The following is a 13,536-nucleotide window of genomic DNA, read 5'->3' as shown; positions in this document are numbered from 1 at the left end:
GTAGTTCACAAAGAACAGGCAGTTTTTTATTATTAATTTTTATTTTTTTCAAATGTGTGTGCGTGTGGAGTCCTGCCTGTGCCCTCAACAATAGTATTTCACTATTAATCACAGTGTTGCTAAATAAAAGGATCTGGCTTGCATCAGTCACATGACTAACATTAACCAATGATCACCCTTGACGTCAGCGCGCACTGGTTAACTGGGAACGTGCTCGCAAAGAGCATGCGCATTTCCATGCCGCCTGATCGGTGCAGAGCTGTGAACTGGGAGAGTGGTGCGACACAAACCAGTCAGCAGGGTGAACAGCGTACACTGTAGCCTATAGCACACAGCAGTATCAGCTTTTTATGACCACGTTGTGTTGTGGAGACTCACGAATTGACTCAAATGAGCGTGCTGTGTGTGCAACAGCGCGACAAACATTACCTGCAGGTAACATTATTACCTGCACAGGTGTCCGGGTCATTAGCTGTTAGCTAATGTAAGGCTGTCACGTCTCAGGGAACATATTTAGTTGTAAAGTAAGTTACAGGGCTTTCCCTGACTTTCTGGGGGGGCTTATATTTCACTAAAAACGATCTAATATGTACATCCACATAATTATGGATTATTAAAAAAACAATGTATTTTTAAAGAAAATACATTACGATTTATATTAGATTTATATTTCAAATATGACAAAATGCTGATTTTACAGCAGCCACATGATCTCTACAGTTTAAACATCTTTCTGCCTGTGATAAACTATTTTATATTTAACACTTAATTTGTTTTATTCTTATTACTTATTATTACAGCACTAGGAATAAACAATAAGGGATTCTGGATCAGCACCATGATGCAAACTTGTGGCTGCAGTATATACAGTCTACTGGTGTGTGTGTGTGTGTGTGTGTGTGTGTGTGTGTACTATAATATTCCGGTTTCAGTTTATTTCCCACAGTTTTCTAATCTTTATGTTTCCGAGTGTTGTCACCAACCTTTGCATGTTATTGTCTGACAGCTCCCATCTCTCCTGCACGGCCCTGCTGAAAACTGATTTAATGAGGCCACACTCGGCAGGTTAACTATAAACAACAATGAATTCCTGACTGATGACTCGAGTTTTAAAATGTGTCACCTCTTTAAAGCTGAAAAATAAATTTGACTGCAGTCACACCACGAGGAAGCTGCTGCAGACTCACTGCATGAAACTGTTTCTTCATGTTTAGAGAATTCGAAAATGACTCCAGCCTGAACATGGCAAACTCAACAAATGACCTCCAGGCTTACAGACACTGTGGTCACGGTTTGTGAGGCAAACCGTGTGGAAACAGGAGAGGACCCAAGCGCAGACACATGGAGGTTAGGTGGGATAAACAAAAGGCGAGCCTGTATTGTTTGGCTGAACAAAACACAAACAAAAGGTGAGGAATAACTAGAAAGGAACTAACAAAACCTAAAATAAAGAACACGAGGAACCGTGGAAAACATTTCCAAAAACCTGACAAGCAGGAACGAAGAGACAGAGACACGAAACACCGGCAACGACAAACAGACAATCCGACGAGGGACACAGGGAACGAGGATGACGAGACAGGGAGGAAGCAAAACAGAAAACTTTGATGTAGGACACAGACTGTCAAAGTAAAACAGGAAGTTGACCGGGGAGACAGAGGGAACGAGGAACATGGAGCACAGGAACACAAACCAAAAGATAAGTAATGAAGTCAAAGACTATGATTCAGAAAAACAGTGGATCACCGACCCAGGACCGTGACAACTATGGTCTGACTGCCTGCATCACCTCAGAGCGACTCTACAGGTGTGATGTTTGCTCTGACAGCTGATGGAGAAGGTCAGGAGGAACGTTACTGTGTCTTTGTCGATCAGAGAAAGCAGATGATTGGCTGCTGAGAGAGGAACTGTAGTACTGCATGAGGAAGTCAGGAGTGGAAGAGAAGTCTGTGAGGAGTGAAACATGGCTTCACTGTGGGATTACATCAGGGATCTGTCCTTCTCATTTGCAGTGCTGACGGACAGACTGAAGGCGTCTCGGTGGTGAGAGCGGGTGGAGGAGAGCCTGCAGAGGTGGAGGTGTGCTCTGGAGAAAAGAAGAGTGAAAGTCAGTCAACTGTTAATCTTTTTTCTTTTACTATATTTTATTAATATTTTGCTCTTTACTAATTTTTACTGTACTATTCTGCTGAGTGACTGTCTTCCGCTTGTCAAATACATTTCATTGCAATGTTGACCATGTGCTAACTTGCATATGACAAATAAAACTGAAAACAGTAGAAACAAGACAGAATACAGGTGGACAGGTGAAGCTACAGGTAGCAGAGAGAGGCAAATACATCGGGTCAAGCAGAGAGGAGAAGAAGAGAGTGCAGGCAGGGTGGGTTATAAAATCCTTTACAACAAAGTCAGTATGTACATGAGAATTTAAGAAGAACAATTATTTTAAAATGATTCTCCAGAAGTGTGTATAAAATGGCCATAATTCCTGAACAGTTATTTCAACATTAACTGATCCCGGGAGGTTGATTCTGTTCATCTGGATGTTTTCAGTGGGAGAAACGTTTCGTCTGTCACGGTGGTGGATCCTTCAGTCTCAGCTGACTGCAGGTTTCCAACCTTATAAACAGGACAACCAGCCCACTGATCGAGGAACTAACCTCACAGCCCACTGTTCATTCAGTGGTGCAGTCATTGTGCAAATGTCCTGTTTATAAGGTTGGAAACCTGCAGTCAGCTGAGACTGAAGATGTCACCTGGATGAGTGACGAAACGTTTCTTCCATTGAAAACATCAGATGAACAGAATCAACCTTCTGGGATTTACTCACCTGATTGATTGAACAAGTATCAAGACATTTACTGTTTTATTGATTAAAACTCAAAGTGTGCACATCAGTCTCAGCTTGATTGATCAGTTTAAAATCCACTGTAGTGGATCACAGAGGCAAAACTACAAATAATATGTTGTTCAACTGGATCAGAAGCTGGAGAGGCCTGCCAGCACGGATGCTGCCTACAGAGCCGGCTCAGATCCTTCAGTGTGTGCAGCAGGCTGCTCTGAGGCTCCTGCCCTGCAGGAGGTGATCAGTGACTCCCACCCCGTCCACAACACACTGGACACTCTGAAGAGCAGTTTCAGCAACAGGTTCCTTCAGCCTGGCTGTGTGAGGGAACGCTGCAGGAGCTCGTTCCTTCTGCTGCTGTCATTCATCCACTGGTGTCAGATCCACACATGTGGAACAGGATTAGTCACACCTCAGTGCACCCTGTCACTTTGTACACCACGACATCTGTTTGCACAGATACTTGTGCTTTAATGTTTATAGCTTTATCTCTATATTTATCTATCAATATCTCTGCTTCTACTCTCGTTTTATACGAGTGCTTGTTGTTGGTCGTATATTTGTTGCTATGACAACTAATTTCCCTCTGGGATTAATAAAGTCTCTCTGATTCTGACTCTTTTATCCAAAAACGAATGGCCCTGACTCAGTGTAACACCAACCAATCAATCATTTGATCTGATCTACTTACTGTGGAGGTTTTAAATGCAGAAACATTTAAAACAATAAAAAAAATAATGGATTTAAAAGCTGAAATGCTGGTTACTAACCGGAGCTCTTCAGTAGAAGCATACAAGCAGACAGCTTGCTCTGTTACTGAGATCTTTATGAAGTGAAGCACGGGACCCACATCCTCGCTGTTTACTAACGGAGTGCTTCAGCGACTTTTAAAATGTTAGGCTGTTTTGGTTGTAATGAGCAGGTTTGTCCTCTGGGTGGTGCTCTCGTTATTTGTGTGCAGGTGTGGAGCTCAGAAACAGCACAGGCTCATAAAGCCCGTTCCCATCCAAGACCTGCCTGCTGATAACATCCTCCAGTCCTGTGACGATGAGGAGCGACTGCAGCAGGTGTCTGGTGATGAAGACCTGACGATATCACAGAGCCTGATTTTTCTCCCAAACGTTGGTGCTCCATATGTGGTCCCCACAGTCACCTGTTCACAGGTGTCATCTGTCATCCTCTCTTTCAATGCAGCCTTAAACCAAATGTGCAGTGAATACATGACGGATTCTGCAGGCTGGCAGAGTTGACACCCTAGTCTGTTCTAACAGACTGAGCATGTGCGCAGCAGCACTCAAACATGAGATTCACTCTTTCTTTGATGCACGGCCGAGCTCTCAGGACTGAGTATGCTTAGAAAGGAGTGCAGAGGTCTCGCTGAGGCTCAGGGATTAAAGCTGGCATCGTGTAATCTGGGACGCGCTGCTGCCCACCTGCACCCTTCACACACTCTTCACCAGAACTGGGAAGTAACAAAGTACAAATACTTACTGTACTTAGTAGAATTTTCAGGTATCTGTACTTGAGTAATTTTTCCTGACTACTTGTTACTTTTACATTTTTAAACTAGTAACTGTACTTTCTACTACTTACCAGAGGTGGGTCGGGTATCCAAAAATTGTACTCAAGTAAGAGTAGCGTCACTTTAAAATATTATTACTCAAGTAAAAGTGAAAGGTAGTTGGTGAAAAGACTACTCAAGTACTGAGTAACTGGTTGTAATGTCTGATTTATTTTTTTTAAAATAACAAACAAAAATAAATAAACATACAAATTGTAGTTTTTTATAAAGAACATATGTAAAAACATCCAGATTAAGTTTTCACAACATAAAGCTTTTTTAACCAATAGCTACAGTAAATAATATAAATATATAAACAGTACAAACAATTTCCAGTGACAAGATATGCTGTAAACGTTATATTCACTTTTACTCCAAATGGCACAGCAGGCTCAGAGAAAACATTAGAACGAGGCATCTTCAATATATGTACATACAAGGCAGCTCAGTTTACCATAAATTGTATAAGTGTGCATTTATTTCTGCATATTTAGCAAAAATGTGCCATTTCTTCACTCAGTGAAGTGATGGTTAAGCTTCAGCAGCAGTTTGCTCTCAAGGTTCTTTCTGTGAAGCTGTAACTGTTTAGCAGTGAACAGGAGTCCTGCATGACTGAGAAGTCCTTCACAGGCTGCAGATGCAGGAAGACCTACATTGATGTTGATCGACAGCTTCTTGATGTGACGATATCTATGGGCCTCCAGTGAACGGACATGAACGGTACCTCTCCAGCTCCCCTGCTTCTGGCTTTCCTGACCCCATGGATCCAAAGAAGTCATCTTCATCAGATAGGTTGCTGTTTTTGCTGACCTCACCCAACTCTGTGTCTAGGTGATGTCTGATGAAGTTGAGACCTGTGGAAAGATGTATGGTTTTCAAAAGAATTAGGTCTGGTCATTATAGTGCTGTATACACTGCCAAGCTGCAGATGTTTGGCATGAAAATTTGATCACACTGGAGATGTTTTTTACTAACTCTCGTTGAAAAACAAAATCTTGTCATTCATATCCCGCACAAACAGTTTGCAATAAATTCCAGATTACGTTTAAAATAAGAACTAAGGCTAAGCAGTGCTAGCCGATAGATCCTCCTCGCACGTTTTGGCTGTTACTCTGGGGAAAGATGAGAAAGACAGTGATGGAAGCCGTGACTGGAGCTGCAATGTAGCCTCCAATCTCTGCATGGCTGTCCTGAGAAGGCAAACACCTCAGTCTGCGTGGCTGCAAAAAGATTAAACCCCGCCTCTTCCAACCACAGGGGAGGGAGACGGATGAAGCTAGCCTCCTAACGCAGGCTGTTTAAACTAAACAAGCTGCTGTTTGACATTATAAACCCTGTCAACCACTCTCAGAAAAATTATGGTTCTTAAATGGTTCTTCAGATGTCTTCATGGTTCTTTAAAGAACCATCATACGTCAAAGAACCTTTTTATTTTGTAGATGGTTCTTCTGCTATTACAAATGGTTCTTTAAAGAACAAAAGGTTCTTCATCCTTAGCAATCTAATTTTGATGGTGTAAAATGTCATAAATATTTATTCACTATAATGAGGGTGTAAATTATACTGTGTGTTTTGTTTGTGTGCATGTGTGTGCGAAGGGGGATGGTGGGTTACCTGGCAATTACCCTTTAAGAGCAGATGGTAGGAAACTGAATATTCAAATAAAAGTTAGAAATACTTGCTTAAAGATATACTGGTGGCAGGGGTGGGGGCCAAAGCCTAAACACCCTACCCCCAACACTTCTAACCCCGCAAACCCATTGATCACAAATAATGTAGTAATAGAATATGGAATTTATTATTAAGATGCTTATGAATATGGTGAGTTAACAAACAGTAGACACAATACACAAATTCAAATACTGTACTTTAGATTTAAATTTTAATAAAGTATTACTATTTTCTGCTTCAAGGCATTACTTTTGAGATTATTATATATAATATAATATATATATATATATCTATATATATATAGATATATATATATAAGATACAATAAGATAAAAATAGAATACAAATTACACAACTGAGTAAAAATACAACGATGCCAGAAAAGATTATTGCACTTAGTCTTATTGCACATGTGTGGGTGTGTGTGTTTGATCAGTTAAAGTCTTTGTTGTACAGTCTTGTAGAGTCTATATATTAGGAAATATAGCATAATGATAATACTAGTTATTGTAAACTTTACAAACCATCCAGCAGTATGTAAAGTCAAATTATAAAATACAAGTAAATAACAACTGCACAACAGAATGTCATGTAATGAACACACTTATGTGTTCATTACCGACACACTTACTTAGTTTTGACAAAGCACACTGCTTAGGTAAATGATCTCAGTACTTGTTTATCACTGAGCAATTTGTTAATATGTGTTTCGAGCCAAATAAATGACAGGGAGAGAGAGAGAGAGAGAGAGAGTGACGTTAGAACACGTCGTACTATGGCAACCTCCCGAAAGGGAGAGGGGGTGTCAATCGTTGGGATCTGCATGCGCAGACAGATTGCGCGGCCGGCGGGCCTTGAACTTTCTAAGGGAAAAAACTGTTTCTCACGGACGGTGATATGGAACGCCAGGACTGCCATAATGAATTACTTAAATACACCATTAAATAATTAATTAAATGTGGCAATAATTAATTAAAATTGGAATTAATTAATTAAATAAATAGTTATGACACATGTAATTAATTAATTATTGACACATTTAATTAATTATTTATGTATTTCACATTTTAATTAATTATTGACACATTTAATTAATTAATTATTGACACATTTAATTAATTATTTATGTATTTCACATTTTAATTAATTATTGACACATTTAATTAATTATTTAATGATATATTTATTTATTTCATTTTGGCAGTCCTGGCACCTGGCTCTCACCATGAAATAATTTTATCTGTCAGCCTCACCCATCAAACTCAGGGGCGGGGTTAACGCTGATCGACTCAAAACCATTGCTTTGGCCTGGTGGCCATTATTTTTTTAACACACAACAACCGGCAGAACTGAACTTTGAAAAACCCTGTTTGTGTGTCACCAAATACAGTTTTAATATTTTTTAGCGGAGAATGTAGTGGTTTAATCTTCATATGTGTGGTCGGTTTGTCAAGATACAGCCTCTGCAAAAGTGCTTCGATGATTTCGGAGATGTCTGCCCAGTCTCACGGCAAAGCGTGGGATAGACCCGCTCCCTCGCAAGCAATCGAGCTGTTGTTACCGCCGACAAAGCGCAGGCCCCGGTACACAGCTGTAATAATCCCGCTGACACGGATTTCTTTTACTGAGGTTATATTTATCGGGGTTTTATTTCCTGATGTTCGTATGTGTCCTACGTGTTTCAGTCGCCAATTCTGAAGTATAACTAACATTAAAAACATGTTTAAGGAGGAGAGAGAGCAAATAAATTCGATTAACAGCTGATGTTTGGGTTTCTGTTCAGTAATCTGCGTGACCTGCGTATAATCGCAGAAGAGAGATAACGTTGGTGTTTCCGTCATGTTGTAACTGCTGGCTTTAACTGTACTAAGGTTGTTCGACACTATGAAACACATAAAGACTTCATGATGTTCGGCTAATATTTTTATTGTGAATATTAATCATGAGGGTAAACGGCCCTGTACACCACGGAGCGAGGTCAGCATATCCACGATATCTTCAGCTCTCTGAGTTAACCCAGAGTTTCCCAGCTGACTAACTGTCATCTACGAATATGTCACGGGTCATATCAATATGATTTTACAGAAAAGCATCCTTATTACTGCCAACTATTCCAGAGACGTGAAAATCTACAGCATAAAGAACACAAAAATATAGCAGTCTAACGCAACACTGTAACAGAGATGAACCGTCAGTTTGTCGCAGATCAAAGTGGAAAGAAAGTGATTGGTTGAACAGGTGTTCGTTATCTGTGTTTTCTGCATTTTCATCAGTGTAAGACTCAGCAGCAGATTAGAATAACAGTTATACATTTAATGAATTACCAAATGAATCCACGCAAGAAACGAGCAAACCTGTTCCGACAGTTTGAGTTTGTATTCCCTCAGCTGCAGACTCGCTGCTGTTTAAATGTTTGAGAGGAAGAGTAGATATAAAGCAAACGTCAAACATAGACTCAGTTTGCGTTTACATTTGATATGAGGCCAGCACGTAAAGTGGCTGTCCTGTTTTAAGATCATACATGTAAAATTGTTATCCAGCCGCTCCGAGTTAACTGAAGTTAACTTGGATAAATTATAGTTAAGGAGTATCACAGATAACACCCACGTGAGCTGTGTGACTGTTCGCCAATACACTGAAATCAGTAGGCTATTACTGAAATACACGTGCTATTTCATATAAATAGGAGGTCCTCCTAACATGTTTAGTTTTAAAGGACACCTTCCTGCCTTTAGTCTCATTCATGAGCAGTATTAGTTTTCTTCTAACATCCAGAAGTCTGCACGATGTGTTTCATAGTTTGTAACGAACCTTTGACAGTGAAACATAACATGACCGAAAAAGCAAAAAAAATAAATGAAAAAAGAGAGAGAGAAAAAAAATCACACAAATTATATGTTAACCTCATTTATTTTTAGTTAAGTAAACTCTAAAAATTCTAACAGATAGCTGGTGCTTAGAATACAGTTGAATAACTATTAAAAAAAACAGATGATATAATATTTCTGTCCAGGTTGCAGTCTGCATTATGAACATGTAGTTGGAAACTCTGCTCCTCTCGGTGGAAATGCGCTTTCTCTTTCCTCTTTGTATAAACACATTTTAAAAGTGAGTTTAATCTCAAAATTCACTGTTAAATCCGAAACACACCAGATAAAGAAAAGCGAATAGTTCAGTCTAACACATGTGCCAGTGAACCATTAAACGTCTGTAAAACTATGCAGTTATGAAACGTAACTTTAGCTTCAGCCAAACTGATTTGCTCAGTTGTAAATAAAACAGCGAAGTAAACGTGACCCGACAGACAAAACCTGAGTGAATTAAGTCCAGCGTTTAACCACTGAGAGCTAAAACTCAGGTGAGGTTTCAAAGCTGTGTGCGGTGATTGGACATCAGCCGCTGATAAAGTGGCTTCGCCTATAAAGTGCTCTGTAGGGAAACGAGCTCCAGCAGCTCTGCGCTCGGGAGAAATACTATATTTACTTGTCTTATGCAGAAAAATGCGCTGACATTGCATTATATCGAGCACCGGCTGCCCAGTTAAACTGTGACGATCACCAGGTAACGTGGGCGTGTTTCTTGAATTAGCAGCAGGGCCCTGTTTCAGAAAGCCAGTTTAGTGCAAACTCTGAGTAAGTATACCCTGAGTTAACGAAAACTCTGGGTTTTCGGTTTCACAAAGCGAGTTTAGATTAATTCTGAGTGAGTTACTATGACGACACACTCCGTGAAGCTAACCTGCCCCCTAGCAGGTTTACTTCAACTAACCCTGACTTTCTCCGCCTCTTTGTCGGAAATCTGACTGTAGGAAGTGTCAGACATGGCGTGCCCCTTCCTTGAAGAGCCAGTAGATGTTGAAGCCCAAATTCTCCGCAGAGCTCTCCACCGGGAGAGAGTGATTAGAGCGCGTTTGGACATTTTATCATGTCCTGATGATTTTCTGTTTGAACGTTACCGTTTTTCAGCACAATCGATAATTTATTTGAATAACATCCTCAGGCCTTATACTGCTCATGTGACACATCGCGGACATTCTCTCCGTTCTGTACATATTATTTGTATTGCACTTCGTTTTTTTGCAAACGGGAGCTTTCTGTATAATATTGGTGACGCTGAGCACGTTTCCAAGGCTACCGTCTGTCGGGCAGTCAGGAATGTTACAGTTGCACTGAAACGTCTCCTGTACTCGTTTGTGGTGTTCCCCGGTCATAGACCCACAAGATTTATCAAAGAGGGATTCCACAAAATTGCAGGTATCAGGATGAACAAAACCTAATTCATGATGTGGTGATACTTGAACTACTACTTAGATTTTACATTTATTTTCAGGGTTCCCAGGCGTGATTGGCTGTATAGATGGCACTCACATTCCAATCATTGCTCCTTCAGTAAATGAAGGAGACTATGTGAACAGGAAGTCTTTCCACAGCATTAATGTACAGGTACATAGTTCCCTGTAGCATTTCAAACTAACACATTATTTCATTATAGTAATGGATGCTAATTTGTGTCCTCTGCACTGTGAAGATCATATGTGATGCTGCCAACATTATCACAAATGTGGAAGCCAAGTGGCCAGGCTCTGTTCATGACTCACGAATTTTTCGTGAATGTACACTGAGCACAAAATTTGGACATGGTGAGTTGAAAATACTTTAAAATATATAAAGACCAATTGCTACAGGGACATTTGAACTGATGTGTATCCTTCTGTCTTAGGAGAGTTCACTGGCTACTTGCTTGGTGATAGGGGGTATCCATGTTTACCCTATTTGCTTACCCCTTACCCTGACCCTGACCCGGGCCCACAGCAGCGATATAATCTGGCTCATTGTAGGACAAGAGCCAGAGTTGAAATGACTATCGGAATGCTTAAGGCCCGGTTCCAGTGCCTTCAAAGACTCAGGGTCACCCCAGAAAGGGCATGTGACATTATTGTGGCATGTGTGATTCTTCACAACATTGCCACAATTAGAGGAGAACACTGTCCTTCTGAACCAAACATCAGCAGTGATCCAAACCATGAACATCCTGACCCTCCCACGGACATACAAGATGGAAGAGCAGTCAGAGACACCATATGTCACAATCATTTCCTTTGACCCATCACCTCAACATGTTGAAAGAAGAATAAACAGATTTTTGTTCAACTGGCTTTATTGGTCGCCTGTATTTCCTGTACACAAAGTATTAATAAGTTTATTATTATGTTGTTCAAACACTGAAATAATTCGTCCATCTCTGACCACTTCACCCACCCTTAACTGATGTTCCAGCAGTAAAATCTCAATCTTGGTCTTTTGGATCTGCTGCTTGAAGTGTTCCATTTCCAAGTCGCATTTTTTTTATTTTCTTGATCAAATAGGTCTTGTACAGCTGCTTTACAGGGAGCTATTGAAACACAGAAAATAGCATTGACATTCATAGTACATGCCTACTTAGGTTGGTTGTAAATCAGTGCTGAACATCTTACTGAGGAAAGGTTTGTTGGAGAAGTGGCTGGACCCTCTTCCTCTGCATTTCCATCATCACTCTGTTAGAGACATAGAAAGTCCATGGTTTTATTATAGTACCACATTTTATTCAATTGTTATATTTTCCATTGTAAGATGTAAACCTCATAAAGTGTCTCTGTTGCTTCCTCCTCTGTAACAGCTGTCAATGTTTCTTCAATTTCCTGTAGTAATGAAATGAACAACATTGCTGTTCTACTGTAAACTCATATGATCTGTGGAGTATTAAGAGTACTCACAACTGCATGTTGGTCTGGCTCAACAGGAGGCTGCACCAGATGCAGTACACCATCACAATCAACTGATAGAATATGAGGTTTATACAGGTCACTTATAACTTACAAGGGACCAAATGCCAATTAACAAACATATACCAATCACCTTACACTTCATTGTCATTATGCTCTCAACAAGACAACCAAGACTGAGTGAAGGCAAAATCAGTAGGAAGATAACTTCACTACAAAATAATTCATTATGGTAAAGAGTTTATCAAATGAATGAGTAGCACTGCAAAGGTGACTGTGAAGAAAGGATGTATGCACATCATGTATTATTTTGAATTTACCTCTTATGTAGGCACTTGTGTCTTGCGGGGTTATTGACTCAGAGGATGTCCCGCAGAGATGCCTTCAGCCACAGGGCGCCCACTGTTTTGGCTGAGGGCCAACTGCTCAGCCTCTGTGAGTGGTGGTGGTGGAGGACCCCACCTGTTTTTCGGCCTCCGCTTTTTTCTGTTGGCTATAACGGGTCACATTTGAGCATACAGAGTAAGCAAATATGTACTTGTAATGTGCTCAGATAATTTCAATAAGTGCTTACAGAAAGAAAATTAATGTGGCCTCTAACTGCAATTGATTTACACAGGACAAACAGACCAAGCACTATGGCTCATAATACAATTACACCTTTACCTGTTTGGACTATATTTTTATATTTCATTTTACTTGCTGCCGGGAACGTTTGGGGCCTGTTGGGTTGCACCTGCGCTCACATCACATCACAAAATAAAATGTATAAAATAAACACTAAAATTAAATATAATATAATAACGTGTTAAATGGGTGGAAATCCCTAGATCAATGTTTAAATTAACACTCACGCATTGACTCTGTCGGCTATGTTTTGCCATGCATGCTCCCTTTCTTTTGCAGCTGAGGCTGTGTTACTTTTTTCATAAAATTTGCATGTTATCGGCATATGCTGCCATCAGAATTTCGGCCTCAAGCGCTGTAAAATACATTGACCGCGCCTTCTTTCCCTCCGTCTCCATGGTGACTCGCTTAATCTGTGCTCCACTAATCAGGGCTTTATGTATCCTCGTGCGCGCGCTTAACTTGGGGTTAAAGCAACTCCGCGTTGATTGAACTAATTGTTATCAGCCTTTCTGAAACCGAATATTCCGAGTTGGACAGTTCGGGGTTACTCAACCCTGAGTATCATTTTTAACTCTGAGTTTTCTAAACCGGCTTTCTGAAACAGGGCCCAGGTGTTAAACGGCTGACAGGTGAGGAGGAGGATGCATGCAGGTAAACTGAGGGCCTGCTGAGCTGATCGCTGGTTTCGTGAGAAAAATGTCAGCTCGTTCTTTATGTTACAGAAGCACAGACACACAAGACCAGGCGGAAAGAGACGATCGTTCGGTGAAAATGAGAATCTGCGAATGCAACATGTGGAACACGGAGAGTGGAATATGTAAACAAACCGGTTGATGTAACCCCCTCGGTGCACTCTGCATGCTGACTGTTAGCAGGGCCCTGTTTCAGAAAGCCAGTTTAGTGCAAACTCTGAGTAAGTATACCCTGAGTTAACGAAAACTCTGGGTTTTCGGTTTCACAAAGCGAGTTTAGATTAATTCTGAGTGAGTTACTATGACGACACACTCCGTGAAGCTAACCTGCCCCCTAGCAGGTTTACTTCAACTAACCCTGACTTTCTCCGCCTCT

At 40.6% G+C, this 13,536-nt stretch overlaps 2 long non-coding RNA genes across 3 annotated transcripts; one reads left to right on the top strand and one right to left on the bottom strand.

Annotated features, from left to right (window-relative positions):
* Positions 1-10,323: 10,323 nt before the first annotated feature.
* LOC120434478 lies at positions 10,324-11,214 on the top strand. The gene is made up of 3 exons (XR_005609113.1): positions 10,324-10,519; positions 10,605-10,716; positions 10,797-11,214. It is a non-coding gene; the product is annotated as an uncharacterized LOC120434478 (long non-coding RNA).
* Positions 11,215-11,218: 4 nt separating this feature from the next.
* On the bottom strand, positions 11,219-11,750 carry LOC120434479. Of its 2 annotated transcripts, XR_005609115.1 has the most exons (4): positions 11,695-11,750; positions 11,551-11,610; positions 11,336-11,468; positions 11,219-11,253 (listed from the first exon to the last, which is right to left on the bottom strand). It is a non-coding gene; the product is annotated as an uncharacterized LOC120434479 (long non-coding RNA). The 2 variants fall into 2 exon arrangements; XR_005609114.1 differs by lacking the exon at positions 11,219-11,253 and having other exon boundaries at positions 11,288-11,468.
* Between the last annotated feature and the right edge of the window lie 1,786 nt (positions 11,751-13,536).

The sequence above is a fragment of the Oreochromis aureus genome, linkage group 18 (assembly GCF_013358895.1).
Source record: "Oreochromis aureus strain Israel breed Guangdong linkage group 18, ZZ_aureus, whole genome shotgun sequence".
NCBI classification, from domain to species: domain Eukaryota; kingdom Metazoa; phylum Chordata; class Actinopteri; order Cichliformes; family Cichlidae; genus Oreochromis; species Oreochromis aureus.
This window is presented reverse-complemented; position numbering and strand designations above follow the sequence as displayed.